The sequence below is a fragment of the Ceratotherium simum genome, chromosome 4 (assembly GCF_057802395.1).
Source record: "Ceratotherium simum simum isolate JZ-2026a chromosome 4, ASM5780239v1, whole genome shotgun sequence".
NCBI lineage: Eukaryota > Metazoa > Chordata > Mammalia > Perissodactyla > Rhinocerotidae > Ceratotherium > Ceratotherium simum.
The window spans coordinates 15,417,148-15,438,552 of NC_141903.1; positions in this window are offsets into that span (position 1 = coordinate 15,417,148).

Consider the following 21,405-nt stretch of genomic DNA (forward strand, 5'->3'; position numbering starts at 1 on the left):
GAAGTAGAGACGATCAAAGCTGTATTTTTTTTCCTTCAGGGATAAATGAATTTCAAAGGAACTGCCTCATAATCTAAAGGAATAAAACTCTTGATATTCATGCTGCCAGTATCTTGAGATTATAATGATTTGCCTTCTCCTAACTCTGCCAAATTGTATAAATAAGACAATAAAGATTGTCCTGAAATTGAAAATATAAAGCCAATATCAAATAGATAAGCTAATAACCTCACCTCTAAGATATTGAAGAGTTCTCAGGCTTGGAAAAGTTGAATTCCATTAGATAAAGAATGGCAAGATACCTCAAGAAAGACTTTGGAAACAAGAGAGCTTGATCAGTCATGGAAGCCTTAGAGAAGATATATCTCAAAACCAAACACTTGGGAGTACACATGAAAGCCTGTCTGGGGAGGAGGATACCCTTCTGGGCACAGTGATCCTGTCCCCATGGAAAGTGCACTATGTGATGGCAGTGCCATTAAACATCTACCTTCCTGACTACTTTTTTCTGGTTCTATGCTTGTCAAGAAGTCTTTCAAAAATTTGGTTTCATTTGCAGTTTGCCTGTGGCATGGATTTTTGACTTCAAGATTCAAAGAAAGCCGTGGCCCTCTCAACAAGGAAAAGAAAAACAGGTTTGCCTATATAAGTACAATTTTTAATGCAATTTTGGGAGGTGATTGTGAAGACCATCCTGATAATCCAAGGCCTAAAGGGGAGAATGTGCTAAGTAGGAACAATATTGGACCTCCTCATAGTTCTAAATCTCAAGGTAAATTAATAAATTAGCATTCTGGTTCAACATTTCAGTCTCTTGTGGACCTTTCCAGGAAAAGTCAGTGTCTATAAGTCTGAACAACTTTGGAAAACTGAAGAAACCAGCATTCTGCATGGCCAAGCCAGATGGAGGTGGCTGGGTTTACTTTCTTGTATATAACATTTGAACTTATTCAGCTTGAATGGAGGAATCTCAGTCATCAAAGTGATTTTGAAAAGAAGGAACACACCTTACATTACCTACATCCCTGGCAGGTATTGTCAATGGGCAAAGCAACTTGAAGGAATATCTGATCTTCAAAACAGTTTTCATCTTTAAATTTCAGTTTTGTTAGATCTAAAACAAACAAAAATAGATTCGTTAATATGAGTCTGGATATTTCCCTTACCCATTAATTTACAAACTTAGATTTGTAGCCAGACAGCTTAGAAATGCCAGTGAACCAAAAATACATGAGCTTGTTAAGCAATAATTTGTTGGGAGATCCTTGAGAGAGGAGTGAAAAAATAAGTGAACGATACTATGTATATTAAGAATGTTAAACAAAAGAATGAACAGCTTCTTAGATAAGTCTTTGGAACTTAATTACTAATCAATTTTCAAGGATCTCAATGAATATTAATAGCCAAAGTTTAATGCCAATGCATAATAAATAATCTTAAACATCACTGATGTGTATTTTGAAATGGCAAAGGCAAAGAAAGAAAAAGATAAGTAAGTCAACAGATTGAAAGAAAATTAAATATGGGTGACCTAACCAAAGCTGTTAGCTTTTCTTTTTTCCTCCCTATAAAAAAACAAGACTGAGGGGGCCAGCCCTGTGGCTTAGCGGTTAAGTGCACGCACTCCGCTACTGGCGGCCCGGGTTCGGATCCCAGGCGCGCGTTGACGCACTGCTTGCCAGGCCATGCTGAGGCGGCATCCCATGTACAGCAACTAGAAGGATGTGCAACTGTGACATACAACTATATGCTGGAGCTTTGGGGAGAAAAAGGGAAAAAAAGGAGGAGGAGTGGCAATAGATGTTAGCTCACGGACGGTCTTCCTCAGCAAAAAGAGGAGGATTGGCATGGATGTTAGCTCAGGGTTGATCTTCCTCACAAAAAACATAAAAAAAAAGACTGCATTTACCCACATTTTACCCAACCATCATATAAATTAAATATACATAGATTTCTAGAAAGAGCAGCAAACATGGGAATGCTTTTCCTTCGTGTTTGCTCTGGCATTGGTAAGATATGAAGATCAATCAGTGTACCTCCAACTTCAAAGTTTAGCCTATATTCAAAACAATCTAAACAAAGGAATTGATTTATCATTTCCCTCTTAAAGATTTTTTTTTATTTATTTTATTTTTTCCCCCCAAAGCCCCAGTAGATACTTGTATGTCATAGCTGCACATCCTTCCAGTGGCTGCACGTGGGACTCGGCCTCAGGATGGACGGAGAAGCGGTGCCTCGATGCGCACCCGGGATCCGAACCCGGGCCACCAGCATTGCAGCGCGCGCACTTAACCACCAAGCCACAGGGCCGGCCCTATCATTTCCCTCTTATTATTTTTATTCATCCACATAGAAGAGACTGAACACATTCTCATAAAGATTAGTTTTAGGCCCAAGACTTGTCTCTACATTGGAAGCCTCAAAGATGCACGCTTGACAACTAGAACATTTATTTGGTGGTGGTTGTGATTTGTCTGGAAGTTAATGGAAGAAAATTGTAATGGAAGTCTTTGTATACCTATGGGGAGGATCTAGGCTTACTAGGAGGTGTTCCCTGTATAATTTTCCAGAACAAATATTCCTTTTAAAGGAAAATTGTAAGCTTCAACTAATAATGGTCAATGTCCTGGTGACATTTTATATTACAAAATGCTCTGATTTAAGTTTACAACAAAAGTTCTCAAATATAAATACAAATCTCCAAATCTTTAATGTTCAGCTCAAGACAAAACAAAATTAAACTGTTTAAAACATAGAAGAAAACAAAATTCTCAAGAAAATAAAAAACGATTGGATGTTGAGCAAATCTCTTTCACGTACTCTGGTTTGACAGCTTTGATTAATTAAGGATAAGAAGTTTCTTTTTAAACCCAATATATCAAGTCAAACTCAAGTCCCAACTCTTTATTTTCTCCTACTGGGTCTTACAAATAATTCCATGAATTCTTTAACAAACACTCATTGATTATTACAATGAGGAGCTTTCTTTGAAGTCAAGGGGCTCTTAGTAGATGTAAAAATTATTGCTAAGGGAGAGAAATTCCTTTCCACTTTAATAACTGTCTGTAGCATCCACAGTTTTCACAAGGCAGGAAGGACCACAACTCACGCGTGAGAGGGCACCCCTCGTAAGAGGGAAAGGAAGAGAGATACGTGGTGACCACAGACAGTTCAGCTTTAGCTTATTCCCAAAACACTGTGCTCAAGCTAAAGGCTTGAAAAAAGTTGAACACGAAACTAACAAGTTTGGATTTTCTTCTGGTGGGGAGGGGACTCAGTATTTTTGATCAAAGGTGAACATAATCATGAAAAAACTGTCTATCTTCACAACTTCTTTAGCCCCTACGCTTTCTTTTACTTGTGATTGTCTATATTCCACTTATATGAAACCTTTATGGGTGTGCCACCTCACTCCCTTTGTGGCTTATTCCAATAGACATATCTTAGTCCTTCTCATACTTGACTTCTAAATAATATTTGACACTGCCGATCCCTTATTTTTTGAAATGCTCCCTCACATTTAATTTTCTTCTGTTTTGGATCTTTTCTTCTCCAGCTCATCCCTAAATGTTGATATTCTTGAGGCTTGGACCAAGACCTCTTCTCTCCTCACTCTACCCACTCTACCTACATAATCTCATCCAAGCTGGTGATCTCCAACCTACGTCTACAACCAAGATGTCTCACCTGAGCCTCGCATCCATACATCCACGTGCCTAATGAATTCTGAGGTCCCTTTAATGTCCTGTAGGCTCCTGAAATGCAATTTAGTCAAAGCTGAAATTTATCAGCCTCACCACAAACCTACTCTTCCAGATATGTTAGGTAATGGGACCTCTAATCAATAGGAACAGAAATCTGGGTTAGTGATGAGAGTCAGATTTCTCCAATATAGTTCCCAACATAATCATGGCTTCCAAAGTATTCTTTCTAAAGTGTGTATCATGATCCTACCTCCCTAAGAACCCGTTTCTGATTCTTCACTGCCCAAGAATATGGCTCACTTTAATATCACATTCAAAACCCATCACTGACTTCAAACTAAGTTTCCAGTCTTGCCTCTTTTTGTCCCCTAAGCCCCTGTGCTCTTGTCATACAGAACTACCTATCATTCTTCAAACATGGCAATAATTTTCACCCCTTTATGCTTTTCCCCTCTATTTTCTCTGCTTAAAATACCTGTGTACTCCCATCAAAGTCTTACTCATTCTTTAAGACTGAGATGAAACACAGAAGCCCCCAGACAGAGCTAATTCTGTCTTCTCATACGGGCCCTGAGCACTGTGTTCAATCCTCTCGTCAGCCCTTCCGTATGTGGTGTTACTATATCTGCCTCACACACTGGAATATAAACTCCATGAGTGTAGATACTCTGTTGCCTATATCCTTCATGTCACATGTAGCAAAATTCCTAATGCGCTCAATAAACTTTTAACAAAATTTCAGCGGAGCACCCCCCACCCAATTCACGTAACCATAAGTCTATCATGTTAGCAACAATTATAGGTCAGTGTTGACCCCAAAGTAAACACTCAAGTTCCATTCTTGTTTCTTATCCATGAGCTCAGGTTGTATGTATCTTACGGTCCTTTTGAAATAGAATTTTTTCATTTTAGGGACCCTCATTTTCAGGGGAGCAATGACTCCATTGTAAGCTGATTTATGTGGCTTCAGGAAGGCAGGACTTACAGGAGGGTTCTAATGGCACTTTCTGCTCACTTATTCCATGTGTATCATTCAGCCATGGCTCACAATGCTATAAAAATGTCTCTGCCTGCATGATGAAATACGTGTATCCCAAGGTACGCCAGAGATTTGAAAATAAAAAGTAAATCTCCTCCTTGGGTGGGATCCACATTATCATGCAATTTGTGAGCTTGCCCACGTGAGCCTGTTTCAGGCACTTTTAGATCAGTGGAGCAGCTATTAAAGTGCCATCAAAGCATTTTTGACTCCATAGAATTAATCATGAAATCTGTTCCTGCCAGCTCACTTATCATATTCGAAATATTAATTTAGAGCAAAATTAAATCGGACACCCACCGACAGCAACATTTTGCCCTTCAGAACTCCCCTTCATATTGATTTATTAATGGCTGCCAGAACAGTGTACTAGAACAATTTATTACTTCTTTCTGGATGTTTCTGTATGCTTACAAATAGTCCTTGGGAATGAGAGGTGTTATCTGACAGTCTTTTGACAGAGATATTTTTCAATTTGCATAACATTTGGGGGATTTATTGAGATTTAAAGAAGAAGTTTCATCTTCCTATTGGTGGCAATGGGTGATTTGCTTCAAGAAGTTTTAAAGCCGGGGTGGTCATTTAACTGTGGTGCAAGTCGGAGATAATATAAAACTTAGCGCATCACTGAAGCCACTCTCCACTGTGATGAGGTACTGTAAAATGCAGAAAGGAAGCATAGGGTGTCCTTTTATGAACTATGTAAATATTCTTTTTACTTTTGCTATTAAGACCTTAAAGGCCGCATCAGCACTTGAATACCATGAAAGTTCAAATGATCAACTGTGGCAGTACATACTCCAGGCAGTAAAAACAAATAGTCCTCTAATCCTGAGAAAAAAGGCCTTTACCCCTGGACTTCAGAGAGGAATTACACTGAGCAAAGCCACTGAACAACCCTTATAAGGGCCCAATTCACCATCTCATTTGTGTAAATAGTATCACCAAACACAGATACAAATACGAGATAGTCTTGTTTGAGCAGTAAGCTTTGTGCTCATTCATTTAGTCATTCAACACATTTTTAATTGAGTGCCTACTACCAGGCACTATTCTAAACACTGGGTGTCCCATGTTGAATGAGATAGACAAGGTCCCATATGACATCCCAGCTCACACAGAGCTTACATGCCTAAAGAGGCAAGGGGGATGGTGACAGAAAATAAGAAAGAAAGAAATAGACAATTTCAGATAGTGGCAGGTGCTGTGCAGAAAATAAGATAGGGTAAAGGAATAGAAGGTCACTATGGGGTGGAGAGATACTGCATTTTAGTTAAGCAGTCAGGGAGGCCTCTATAAATAGCTGGGAGAAGAACATTCAAGCAGAAGAAATAGTCAGCATAAGATTTTTGCTGTAGGAATGATTTTGTATGTACAAGAAACAGAAACAAGCCAGAGGGACTGGAGTATGACGAATGAAGGGGAGAGTGCTCATAGTTGAGGTCAGCCAGGCAAGAGTCAGATCTTTAGGGGCCTTGTGTATATATAATGTGGTTGATGTTTTAAAATATCACCCTGGCTACCCTGTGGGAAGATACTTTAAGTCTATTATCTCAATTAATGCCCACCACCACACAGTGAGGTAACTACTATCACCCATCCCATTTTAGAGAGGTTAGGCAGATGAGCCAAAGGCACAACTAGTTAGTGAAAGAGCTGACATTCCAGCTGCACTCAGTGTCCTTAACCATTGTGCTGTGCCACTTCAAGTGAAGTACAAACATGATACAACTATTTAGTTTCTTCCAGATCCAAGGCAGTCAGCACCCCACTGTCGCAGGTAAACAGATTCCATGTAAAAGGAGTCTGTTATCTCACCATCAACCTGTGCCCACAGTCCTGCACACAAAGCCAGATTTTAGAGGTAGATTCTCCCATTCATTGCCTTTTGGCTAGTTACTTGGGATTTGTCCTATCTCCCAGCTGTCTCCTTCCTCCGTGGCTTATCTGTTCTCCATCTCCTTCACCTATGATCACATTGCCATCTTCTGAACACGACCATGATGCACAAGTGATGTGGTCTTTCCTAGTTAGTCTCTGTGAATGCTGGTTGTGTCTTCATAGGCTCAATTCAGAGGTTCCTCATCATTACGCATCCAGCATGAGTTCAGCTATCTGGAGCATTCTCATTATAGGCAAACAAAAATAAACAGTTTGACCTTTATATGCTACGCTATTAAAGCAATTTCTCCCCTTATTATTTTTACTTTTCTTTATATTTATCAGGACTGAATCATACATTAAAAATTAGATCACAGGAAGATAATATTAAGTATGAATAATAAAAATAGCCCCAAATATGTTAATAAATACAGCATTTGCTAGCTAATGTTTGATCTTTTGTAACTAGGCAATAATTTGGGGAAAACAAAAATTAACTTTCATTTAAATTGAGACACTTAACAGATATCACTATTTATTATCTATTCATCCATCTATCTTATCAATATTTATCTACCTACCTATATATCTATAATTCATTGCTAAATCATTTATACATAAAGATAAAAAACAATAGAAAAAAATGTCAGTGGAAGACATCCTAATTAAACTGTAATTATAACCAAAACCTAAATGATGATTTCTGCCAGAATGTATCAGCTCTTGTGTTAGATGTTGTGACTATATGTAGGCAAGAATTTTTTTCCTAAAAAAAGCAATAGTGCCAATAGCAAAGCCATAGTGCAGCAATTGTTTTTCTACTTTTACATATGAGTGAGAGTAACATCAGCAAATAAGAAAAAATAAGACAATTAAATTCACATACTTAGATATTCTCATTCTTGTACAAACTAGAAACAGACAAGAAGATAAATTAATAAAAGAGAGGGAAATCATAAATCTCAGCCTAAGAAATTACCTAAACTGTGGTAAGAATATAGACCTGGGAATTAAGAAGACGTTGTTCTAGCTCTGACTTGTCACATGAGACGTTTGACCACACTGAGCCTTGTTCTCCTCATCAGATGAGGCTAGTAGAATCAGTTCTTACCTACCGTACTTAGTTGATAGATAAGAAAGTTTAGAAAACCTGCCAAATGTAGGTGGTGAATCCTTACTCTTAACTTCCTCGTCCTCCTTATCTCCCAGCTTGCTATTGACTATCTAGTATCCATAACAAGAGATGCCAAAAAACTCAATAATCAAGATAAATAATATTTTATTGCAATATTTTTAACAAAATCAAAGTTAATGCAAAATTCATGGTGACAAATGTCAAAAATTTAAAATAAAGACAGGATCGGTGTTACCGATTTTTCATTTTGCCTCAGGCTCCAGCATGGCACTGTGGATTTGTTCATATTAATTTTGATTTTTAAAAATACTGTATTTAAATATAATTTATCCTGACTACTGAATTTTTTGGTGTCCTTTAAATTTTGTATGCTAGGCAAGTGCTTCACTCACCTCACTCGATCCCCTGTCCTGTTTACCAACCAATTCCCTAGGAGCTCTGAACAAACTAGAGTTGGTATTATGGATGCAGATAAAAAGAATAGCAGAAGTCACTGGATAAAGTGTAAATATAACAAATGTTATGAAAACCTAACTGTACATGGGGCCTGTTCTGCTTGTGTCTGTACTTGCTTTCTGTTTCTCCCCTGAAGAAGCTCAGACATAGAGCTCACTATGTTCACCAGGTGCTACAAGAAACCCACCAAATAGTGCATGACATTGGAGTCTTCCCTGATGATGTCTAGGGTCGAGAAGTCTACATCATGAGGTGTAAAATTTCCCCTGGACCTCCTCTCTGTTCCTCTTCTCCCTGCATCTTGAGCCCCTTCAAATGCTTCTGAAAACTGGGGGCGCATGCATCCAGGTTTGTAGAACCTGCTTCTCCACCAAGACAGCTGGCTTATCAAAAAAGTTTCCCAAAAGGGAAAAAGGTTTTCCTTAAGAAGAAATATCTTAACTAATTTTACTGTTCACCACCCTGCTATAAAACATATATAAATGTGATAAAAGAATAAGATACATTATAAGGGTCAAAAAGATTTCCTTTAGGAACCTTTGTCCAATCTGAAATTGATCATTTTCTCTCTTCTCATTCACTTCCTAATGCCAGCAAAAAGTTCTATCCAAGGTAACAGATTTTGTTTACCTTGGTTCAGTCATCAATTGAAATGGAGACTGCAGCCAAGAAATCAAGAGAAGATGGAGACTTGGAAGGGCAGCAATGAAAGAACTAGGAAAGATCATCAAATATAAGGAAGTGTCATTAGAGACTAAGGTCAAGATTATCCACACCCTCGTGTTCCCAGTTCCTATGTACAGGAGTGAAAGCTGGACAGTGAAGAAGGCAGACAGGAAAAAAAAAAAAAAAGATTCATTGGAAGTATGTTGTTAGAGGAGAGCTCTACGGATACTCTGGACTGCCAGAAAGATGAACAAGTGGGTCCTAGAGCAAATTAATGCCTGAACCATCATTGGAGGCAAAAAGTGATAAAACTGAGGCTGTCCTTCTTTGGGCACATGATGAGAGGGCAGGATTCTTTGGAAAAGACAATAAAGCTAGGAATAGTAGCAGGCAGCAGGAAAAGAGGAAGACCAAATACGACATCTATTTACTCCATAAAGTAAGCCATAGGCATGAGTCTACAGAAGCTGAGTAGCACTCTCGAGGACAGGACATTGTGGACATTATTTATCTATAGGGTTGCCAGGAGTCAGAGCTGACTTGATGGCACATAATAACAAAGGAAACAGAAGTAGCTTTCTCTCCTTCAAGTTATTTTCTTATTTTTAATGGCCACCTTTGCTCAGGAGCCTTCATCCTTTCCCGTAGCAAATATATATGGGTTTTTCTCTTGATCTCTGTGGGAAGAGAAATACATGGAGCAAAACACAGGAGATGGGGCCGGCCCTGTGGCTTAGCGGTTAAGTGCGTGCGCTCTGCTACTGGCGGCCCAGGTTCGGATCCTGGGCGCGCACCGACGCACCGCTTGTCCAGCCATGCTGACGCCGCGTCCCACATACAGCAACTAGCAAGATGTGCAACTACGACATACAACTATCTACTGGGGCTTTGGGGAGAATGGGGAGAAAAAGGGAAAAAAGGAGGAGGATTGGCAATAGATGTTAGCTCAGGGCCGGTCTTCCTCAGCAAAAAGAGGAGGATTGGCATGGATGTTAGCTCAGGGCTGCTCTTCCTCACAAAAAAAAAAAAAAAAACCCACAGGAGACTCCTGAGGTCTACCTATGGTCCAGAAGAGGAAAGTTTGGCCCTGGGATTTGTCTCATAATGCTAGGGATTAGCTGTGAAATCAGAAGGCTCGCTTTCCTGTACCACAGAGTTCTGGGAGTGGCACCAGAGCTCTGCCGCTTATTTCCCTGAAACACAGCTAAGGTGCAGGCTACCTGAGATACACTGTTCTCATGCACTGAATGCTTTTTTGGAGCTTCATGCCTTTGAACTTGCTGGTTCATCTGTCTGGAACACACTTCCTTTCTCTATCTTACAATGCTCATCAATCCTTTAAGACTGTTCAAAAGTCTCCCTAAAAAGCCACATTAGTTTCCTATTGCTGCTGCAACAAATTACTTAAAACAATACAAATTTATTACCTCATAGTTCTGGAAGTGAGAAGTCCAAAATGGGTCTGCAGGCTCTTGGGGAGAATGTTTCCTTGCTTTTTCCAGCTTCTTGACACCACCTATATACCCTGTCTCTTTGCCTTGTCCTCCATCTTAAAAGCCATCAGGATAGTATCTTCTCATCTCTCTCTCTCTTCGATCATCACATTGCCTTCTCCTCTCTGACTCTGTGCCTCTCTCTTATAAGGTTCTTTGTGATTATATCAAGCCCACCTGCTGTAATCCAGGAATATCATCGCATCTCAAAATCTTTAACTTAATCACACATGCAAAGTTCCTTTTGCCATGTACGGTAACATATTCATGGGTTCTGGGGATTAGGACATGGACATCTTTGATGGGGAGGGCATTATTCTGTCCACCATAGAAGCCATCATTGATTTCCTCCCATAGAATAAAGCTTTGCCATCTTCTAGGCACAACAGAACCTAAGCTGTGCGATCCCCTCAGGGATAGGTATAGGCAATTGCCCAGGAGGCTTATCTGTAAAGGATGTTAGAACAATGCTGTAAACGAAATGAGTTGAAGGAAATTGTATTTGCTAGAAAACCTCCCAGGAAGGAGGTCTATTTGGTTAGGAGGAATACTTCCATAAGCTATTTAGAGGGGAGGGAGGAAGACGGGGCTCCTAAGGAAGATACTGGCTACCACACTGCTTTCTAAAGAAGACTCTGGTTTGCAGAGTGGGCCTGAGGCTGCCACTGCTATCCTCCTCTGCCCTTTCCAACCACAGACTCAACCCCTTTTCTAAACAATGAATACACATCTAAACGACATTCATCAGAAGGGAAACCAAACTATCAGCCAGCACAGAGGGCCAACATATCCCACCCAGTTGGAGATCTATCTATATTTTAGTGCTTATTACTTTGTTATAAATTTCTTTATTTCTAAAATGGTGATAAAAGCTTTTCCCCATATGGTGGAGGGAAGATCAAATATGTAAAAAGTTTAGTACAGTGCCATATACATAGTGAATGCTTAATAAACCTTAACTGTCCTTATTGGGCATTGTTATGCTTGTATGAGGGCCATCTGGTTTGATAGGCTTGTATTCTTCAAACCCCAGTATTAATAATTTCTGCAGTGGCTAGATCTTCAGTGTCCACTACAATAGCTAGTAGCTACATTTGGTTATTTACATTTACATTCAAAATAATTAAAATTACATAAAAATTAAAAATTCAGTTCCTCAATCACACTAGCTACATTTTAAGTGCTCAGTAGCCACATGTGTCTAATTATTACCCTATTGGACAGCTCAAATCTAGATTATTTCCATCATCACAGAAAACTCTACTGCATAGCCCATTCAATAAATACCCCAGTGTCAAGGAATATTGTAAGATTTTTACAGGAGGTAGAGAAGTTTAATGTACTCATAGAATCACACATATGTGACAGTCATATTTCTTTCATGGTAAATCTTAAAACCATTATAGATCTGAAATCAAATAAACAGCATTTTAAACTCTAAGATGAATATACAGTTTGGGCTTTGAAGTTTCTGATATTGTGATATTCTTTTTTTGGCCTCTACCCTCTAGCACCAATCAGCCAAAAATCTATTAACCTTTTCCTTGTGGTATTGACACTATTTTCTCATAATCTTCAAAACTCTGGCTAGATTAGGTGAGGCAAGAAAAGAGAACACTTATAATTCAGGTCATGTTCACATTATCAAGGATGAACAATATGTTCCAGTAATCTGACTCTCAACATATCACCTGTCATTACTCTAACTTTTTTTTATATTCCACCTATATTTTCTCTATCTAGCCCCTATGGTAGTGCAGAATTTATTCTTACCATAGGTCCTCAGTATATAGAGTTGAAAATGTAGGCTAAAGCAAGAATGGCAAGTATGTCACCGTTCCAATAGTCTGTACCCGCAGCAGACATTGTTAATCAATCCATAACATTCTCCCCATTGGCTTGGATATGGCATCAGAATCCTTCTCAACACTGGGCTCTAGCTAGCATCTATCAGTTGATATTGACATTTGAGCTCAAACCTACTTGTCATTCCTGGGTCAAAGAGTGTTTAGTGGATAGAAAGACTCAAAGAAACAGAGAAAAACCAATTGTCCTGTTTAAACAATGCTACTTTCTTTAAGGCACAATCACGCTTCATTTCTTTTCCTTTTTTAGTATAAGAGAAATGTTCTTTAACCAAGAACTCAGTGGAGCAACAGTGCCACCCAGTGGCTGGTTAGGTTAGATATACATTTAACTGTAACATTTTAACAGAGAAACTGTCTTCCACAAATAAAAATGGGAACTGCAGTTGGCTATTAGCTGCTTAAGCTGCTATTCACTGTTTTTCTAAATGATACACAAAAGGTAGGAGGCATCCTGAGAAAGAGAATTGTCTTAAAACAAAATCCTCAGCACGTTTCGGCAATCAAATCAAACAGCTCAACAAAAAGAAAGGCTCCTCATGAAGTTACAAATGAACAGGATGGATTTTTACCTCTCATTTATAAGTGGGTAGAATGGGCAACAGTTCCCAACACCTCCCTCCCCCTGGTGAGCATGATTCTTTTTTTCCTATTTTCTGATAAATCAGTGTGCTAAACATACCCTACCAGAAACATTAGAGTCAGTATATGTATTGCAGCATTTTGTATGTAAAAAGGAGTGTAAAGGCTATGACAAGTGTTATAAATAGAACCATTATTTAGTTTAAAGGGAAGCAGAATTTACATTTCCCAAATCGGAGACCACTCAAGCTTTGAGATTCAAGTAAGCAAAATAAATCTGAGCTTTTTGCAGTGTGAAATCAAAGCTCTAACTCTATTAATAGAAGAGGTGAGTAATAGATTTCCCTGGTTGGATGGTGGTGGGTTTATTGCCCAATCTTCGTGATCTGCATAGCTCACCAAATACTTCCACCATGAGGTGACGGGGAGCTCCCAGGCGCTGAGGTTGTGCGTTGTAAGAGCTGGAGTTTCTCTCCCTTGGAGGGACTTATGTGAAGATCTAGAGACATCCTCACAGGACTTAAGCCCAAGGAAAGAAAAAAGACTGCTCTTCTTTTTATCTCGCCATCAATCAAAGTGCTCATAAAATCTTTTTTTTTTTTTTTAACTACATTGATGTTCTTAAAAAAAATATTCCACAGTCAAACAGAATGAGGTGGTGCTGGGTTGATCTGATATTTTTTTAATGTTTAAAGAGGTGACACACAAATATATATTACTGTTTACTAGTGATTGCTATAATTAATCACTTTTAAAGGAAAATTAAATTCCCAATTTGGCATCCATTTGTAGTCAAAGGGATTTTGTCTAGAACTTTTTTATTCAACCTTTGTCCTCTTATTTCATTTAATTTTTATTTCAGTGACTTGGACTGTGTTTTGCTGATAAATATGATTAATTGGAAAAAGACTCTAGCTTTGAAAATGAAATGTATAGGCTGAACAGAGGCATATAGGAAATATTTTATGCAAAGACCAAAAATATAACCCTAGTGAATCCAAGAAGAATATTTGATTAAGTTCCTGTTTATTCATTGAGTCAGTAGGTAGGAAGTTCAATTAAAAGAAGTTCCCTGCATTATTTTAGTTCTTTTTGAATAATCATGATTTGTTCTGAGAGTGATGAAATGGTATAAACTAGTTCAGTAAGAGACAAGATAATGTGGGCTGTAAGTTTGTGAGCTTTTAGATCAGCTCACTGTGCTTGAATCCTAATTCAGCCACAAATTATCTATGTGAATCTGAGTAAACTACTTAACATCTATGAGCCTTAATTCCCCTATCTGTTAAGTGGAAACGCCAATAGCACAAACCCATAATATCATTATGAGGATTAATGAGTATTGTCGATGGTGAGAGGATGAAATATTCAGAAACTGTCAGGACCTCCAGTGTAACTGGAGTGGCAGGAAATGTGAGTAGAAAGGAAGACTGAAGTTAGAAAGCGACTTGGATCTTAGACATGTAAGTCTAGCAGCATCCTAGAAAGTAGTCTCAGAAGAAAGCCAGAGGCAAAGAAAGAAAAGAAGAAGGTTGTCTGGGGTCAAACTACCTAAATTTAAATACAATTTCCTCACTTCCCAGCATTGATCACTCATCTCCAAATCTCAATTTTCTCATCTATTATATGGGAATAGTAATAGCACCTCCCCAGAAACTGTAGGGGATCAACTGAGATAAGACATACGTAGCTGTTACACACTGCATAGTTCAGAGTAAACAGTTAATAAGTAGAAACCAGAAGGAGACCTCATCTTCATTGTAGTTGAAATATTAGCATATATGGTTGTACCTGTGCTTATTCCACTGACAGAGGCAGAGTTTAATAAGTGTCAGGTCATGCAAAGTTAAATAAGCTTTGCAGAAGATAGAACAAAAAGGAACATAATCTGCAGAATCTGTAGTTAAGTTCCTGAAATTCAGAACTCTTTTTTTAACCTATTGATTCTTTGCTATAAATGCTGTTATCTTCACCTTTACCAGATAGAAAGCATCAGGCAGACAATTCCTACCTTCAAGGAGTAGGAATTCTAGTTCAGGAGGCAGAACATTCACACATTAAATGTCAAATGAGGGGGACCCATAGCAAAAAATTAGAGAGGCACTTCTGCACAGCCGTAAAGACTACAGACTCTAAAGCCAGACTGCCTGGGTTTGATTATTGGCCTTACCTAGCGGTGCCACTTAGGAGCTGTGTGACCTTGTGCAAGTCACCTAACTCCACAACGCCTTACTTTTCACATCTACAAAAGAGGGTAATAATAATACCTACCTAATAGGGTAGTTGTGCAGAATAAAGGAGTTAAAATATGTTAAAGTACCTGGAGCATATTTAGTTCTAAATAACAATTTACTACTATTACTACTTCTACTACTACTAATAAAGACCATTAAGAAGGGCACCACTGGAGCCAGATGTTTTTCAGAACTTTCTGATATTAGACAGATAACATGATATGAACACCATATATTAAACAACCATCCCAGTGGGATCCAGGACAGCACCTATATTCAAAAACAATATTTCTACAGTATGAATTTCCACAATTGTTAGCTAAATAAAGACCTATAAGGAGACTCACATCCAGTGAAGTCAGGTTTTACTAATAAATGAGTTCAGATCAGGCAAGATTTTATCACCAGATGAGTTTTTAAATTCTTTTAGTTTCCAGAGCGTTCTGAATTTTGGCTTTGTGGATCTGCATGGCTATGAACGTTAGAGAGAGATTGGGCAGGCTTCAGAGAGGGGCATTTTTTCGGTTGGTAAAGAGGGGAGAAATTGCGAGCAAAGGGAACTTGTGACAGTCTCTCTGGTCAAAGTGAGCAGGGTACCCTGTGAGACAGAAGGGCAGAGGGAGAGGTGAGGCAGGGATCAGATCACCTGAGGAAAAAAATTGGCAGAGGTCAGACAAGTACTGATCTGTTTCAATCCAATAATGTTCATGCTTTTGGAATAGTGACTCATCTTTATGCTTAGTGTGTATAGCCAGAGACTGCAAATCAATAAATCTGCCCAGCCAGTGTTGGTTTTTCAGATGTGTTTTGTTTGGTGACACAGCGTTTAGTTTTGGGAATGTGGATACTTTGAGGAGGGCATATACTTGCCATTTGCCACAGATGGGCCCATCACTCTCTACTGTCTTCTCCCAGCTGGGTTCTCTCATTTCTATCTCTGGTCTCTCCTGGCATTGAAATTTTTGACTTCTGGTTGGCAAATAAAAGAAAATAACTGTTTGAAATGAGTCTTGAGATTTCAAATGACCAATTATGTGGCTGAATTCATTTTATGGTCTCTATCTAGATTGGCAGAGAGGTTTCATCCTAAATGCCAGCTCTCTTGATTGGCAGTGACTTCCCAAAATGCTGTGTTATGAAGATATTTAGGCTGCTGCTGGGCTCAGTGTTATAGAGAAGGAGAAAGAGGGCATTAATCTGTCCTTTGTTCTACATGGGTTGTTCTCAAAATATAATCCAGTAAGTATAAGTAACATATTATATGATCTTTTACTGTGCTGTCCAATATGGTAGCCACTAGCCACATGTGGCTATTGGGCAGTAGAAATATGACTAGTCCAACTTGAAATACACTGTAAATGTAAAATACACACTAGATTTCAAAGGCTTTCTACAAAAAATAACGTAAAATATCCCATTAATAATTTTTAATATTGATTACATGGTAAAATGATAATATTTTTATATATTGGGTTAAATAAAATATATTATTAAAGTTAATTTTACCCTTTTTTACTTTTTTAATGTGGCTGCTAAAATAATTGAAATCACATATATATTTGTGTCATATATTATTTCTATTGGATATCACTATTTTATATTATAGATGTTAATGATGTAGTAATATTAAATGTAATTTCTGACCTCTGTTTTTTGGTTTATTTTTAATGAACTACAGACCCCACTAAATTATTATTTCAGCCAAAAAAAGAAAGAAAAGATTTCCTCTTAACTCTTGATGGGAAAAAAGATGAAAATTTCTAGTAGATTCTCTTTACCTTTTCAGCTAATGAACTTCCCAAAATTCCCTCACCAACACACATAAACATCAATTGGGAATCACTGTTTTAGAACAGCTCATGGGCCAAATCCACCAGCCACATACATATGTTTGCATATTGTCTATGCAATGGCAGGGCTGAGTGATTGTGACAGAGAGGGTCCCCAATGCCTAAATTACTTACTATCTGGTCCTTTACAGAAAAAGTTTAGACCCCTGCTCTAAAACAACAATTCCCAATGGGCTTTTCTAAATTAATCTTCTTAGCAAATATTTGGATCAGTTTACAGCTGTAAAAAAACTGCTTAGGAAGAAATGTGAGTCATCAGTGTTACAAACCATTAATATATTCAGAAATAAAACATCATTTTCCAGTTTCTAAAAATATTCAAATTGTTTTTTTTGAAGCCATGCTTTGTAAAATGAGATCCTGGGGGTCAGTGTTAAAGAGACTGATGGTTATTAGAGGCTGAAATGAGCAAACAATAAAGGGGATTACTTCTGGTCATTTGCTCTTCTAAAGATCCTATAGAACTTCATGTTTTACTGACATGTGTCCAGTCTAAGAATAGACATCTGAATTAATGGCAAATTACTGAGAATTTCCTTGGATCAATCGTAAGCATCCTAAACTTTTGGTTGCTTAGCTAATAGATATTTTGGTGTTTCAATGAGAAATTGAGGATATTATATTATTACTTTTGTCATGTAATTTTTTTTTCTTATAAGTTGAATCTAAATCTCCTGGTTTTTAGAACCCATTTGATAAATCTTCTGGTTTGTGGTTTATAGGTCATCATACAAAAAGTACAGAGCTTCTATATGAAAACTGGCATTAAAGACCTAGTTATCATATTAAAGCTTGCAGATGTTCATTTCTCAATTTTATTAGCTTTCTTCACAATTGGTTAAAAATGGAAAGAAAGGAAATTACAATTCTAATTGTGACTCTACTTAACTAGTTCAAACTGATTTAAGTATGAACATCTGAGAAGCCTGCAGACTCGGCAGCCATTTAAAAGTCTATTTGAGCAGTAGATCACAATTCCTTAGAGAAATGGAAAGGTGCTTTATAGTCTAATGCTTCCTTTTGAACTGTATATCACTTTTTCTATTTAGAATTCATTTGAATGCAGAAATCAAGTTAGGTTCCTTTCATTGGAGACAGTCCAAATATTTTGACAGTTATTTGAATACCATATCGACAAGCCCATTATATTTACTGGTCCTAAAACAAATAATTTCCACATATTCTAAGCTTTAAAACTCTTTAGTACAAATTATTAAAAGATTATAAAGTGTTTGTCTGTGCATTTTTAAAGGGAGGGATTTGTGACTTCTTAAAAAAGGAAAATATTTGAATAGCAGCTATAATTCTAGTATATTCACAAATCAGTCATGAAAATGCATAGAGCAGAGTTGTTGCAGCTGTATACAGCTTTTATTATTCAGACTGCTAAATGGGTGAAACATATATTTTATTTAACGTGTACTGCACAGCTCAGAATGAACCAGAACGATTCTTCCTCCCCTCCCATTCCTAAGGAGAAGCCAGAGATCCTTCAACAGGCTGGTGATAATTTCTCCTGGGCAATAGCCAGCTGAGATTTATGGAATATGCCAGCATCTCTTCATAAAACAGTGCAAGAGCTGGCAGAAGTTTAGTCAAAAAATCAGCTCATAACATTTCTACTTTTATTCATATATTTTCATGGGGGATTTAATCTCTAAGCCTTCAGCTCTGGTTACCAATTATGGCTCAATGGGAACTTCAGCTCCTGTGGAAAGTTAGCAAACAGAGTGTCTTCCCATTTCATTATTATGGGAATAGAAGACTTGGGTTTGGGAGGGGGAACATTTCAAGTCCTGACTAAAGGGAGCTACAAAGAACCACCTCGATTTATTGATAAAGGGGAGGAACAGGTGAGGAGGGGGTGTCTATTCTCATTTAGTGACTTTAGTAGGTCAGTGAAGGTATGCTAGAAAGCAAAAGAAATCACATGACATGACTGTATTCAAAGCATGTCGAGATTCCTCTATTCCTCTAAAGGGCTTTTACCTGGAGAATGCTATTGTCTACCTAATGGTCAAACTTTCCAGCCCTTGGAACGTCATCTTGAGCCCCCCTCCAACATAAAGGCCTTCCTCTTACATTTTCAGAATAAACAAAATCCCATTTATAGATTCTCATATCTCTACAAATACTTGTAGTCTATTTTATTTCTTTGCTGAAATGTAAGGTTCTCTCAGATGTAATTTATTCCTTTCTTAAGGTCTCCAACAAGCTCTCACTGGAGTTCTGAACTCTACTTCTACAGCGCAAATCTCCATGGTAGCACTTAACTAATTTACAGTGTTTAATCAGAGACTCTGAAAAATAATTTTCTTGTGTCTTTCCATGTCTAGAGATTTATATTGGTGCTTAGTCTCTTAGAAAGGACAGTGCTAAACTTTATATCAGTTATGTTGGCTTTTGGATTTAGTCAATTCGTGACCATGTCAAGAGGGGATTGTATCTTTTAGCATTATGAGTAATTTCACAAAGAGAGGAACAAATTAGAGCTGAGAGTTAAATGGTCTTAGGAGACTCTGAACTTGACTTACTGAATTGCTGAAGCAAATCGTGACACATAACAGCCTTCAAAGCTGTGAGTGCCACAGATTCTCTATGTTCTCTCAGGCTGCCACTGCTCTGTGGCAGGCTCCCGCTAGAGTCTAAAGGCCTTTTCTTATTTTCAAGATGTCCAGACTGCACACAAAGGCCTATGGTATCTCTTCTAATTTTTGATCCTTTAAAAATAATCAGTGATATGGCCCCATCTCTCCCATATCTATACTGTTTCTGAAACATCCTCAGTATATTCATGTTTTAGCCATTAGCTTATAAAAGAGATTTGAGGTATCCTTATAATAAGGGAGATAAATCTCATAACTTTAATAAAATATAAAAGTAATTCAGGACCATGGAGAGGTAGAACATGTAAATACGCTACTTTCTGGGGCTTATGTAATTGAAATTGGACTTAACACATGACTTGATGCTTCTTGCTGGCAGTATGAGAGGAATGCAAACTGTGATCCATACCAACTGTTTCTTTCCCTCACTTCTAAAATGGATTTATCCTTGATATCCACATCCATATGACTTTGTAGCCTAATTGCCTTATATGTTCAAAGTTCATGATTTCATTACATCAATTTTATCAAAAAAGAAATAAGCAAAAATAGGAGAGGTCAGTAAGATTACTCTAACGTCTTAATTCATCTTCCTTCTATAGAGAAAAAGCTAATCCTGATCTCTTCCAAGACCATGCCGGACATCTGTGCTGTTATTTTTATTCTACTTCTCCTTGAACCTTCTTCATCAATTAGCTACTTTCTCTTCTATCCTAACTCCCTCTCATCTCTTTACTTCTGTCTATAAATATTACAAGTCTCTTATAAGGAAAAGCTTTCTTCCATTCAGCTTTATTTTCAAGCCTACTACCCCCATTTCTCTGTCTCTTTTGATTATCAAAATTCTTAAATGAGTAGAGTATTCTCAGGGACTACTCATTCTTACTTCCTTAATCCTCTGGATACTACTGTCAGAAACTCCCTGACATTTTTCTAGAAAACCTTGTCTATGACTCTCTATTTGCCAAATTCAAAACCTCCTCCTCTCTCCTCTTCAGTCCATCACTAATTTATACCTGAAATATCTCACCTCCTGTCCCCAATCTTTCCTCTTGCTGATGCATTGTCTTTATTTCTATCAGAGTTAACTTTCTAATCGAAAATTGGATTGTATCAGTTGGAGAACGCAAGACCTTTCTCAGATGAATTTTACTTCATCTCTAGATACTCCTCACATGCAAACACACACCCACTTCTGAGGCACACAGTCACAGATAGCTTTAGCCCTTCAGAGCCCACTCCACAATGACACTGCTCTTCCTAGAATATCCTTCCTTAACTTGTCCACCTGGCAAACTCCTGCTCTTTAGTTCTCTCTTACTGTCTCTGTCCCACCTTGAAGAATCAATCCTGTGTGTTGCCAGGGCACTTGATTAGATTACATGATAGTTATTTGTTGATATGTCTCTCTCCTGCTAAAATGTAAATTCATCTAAGGAAGAGACCTTGTCTTATTCTCCTTTGAATCTCTGGTAATTTAGTCAATGTCCAATAAATATTTAGCAAATTATAATGTTAGTTTAATGTTATTATTCTGCTATTGATTCCAGATATGTGTGTACAGGCACATTTATATTATAGATGACTTTGGTCATTCATGCCATCCTATACTATTGTCAACTGCCCTTGGCTGCTCAGAACTTATTGTGGGCATGTTCTCACTACCTACAGCCTAACACTGAAATGAAACATGGACAAGAAATGGCAGTCATAACATTTTAACAATATCACTATCAGCATTTATTTATTGACTGTTTGACATGTGCAGTGCCCAGTGGTAAGAACTTTTCTTCTACTCTCTCCTTTCCTCCTCAAAAAACTCTATGAGGGTGAGTGATGTCAGCAAGATGGTGCAATAAAAGCCCTAGACCCTCCCTCCCCCAACAAACACAGT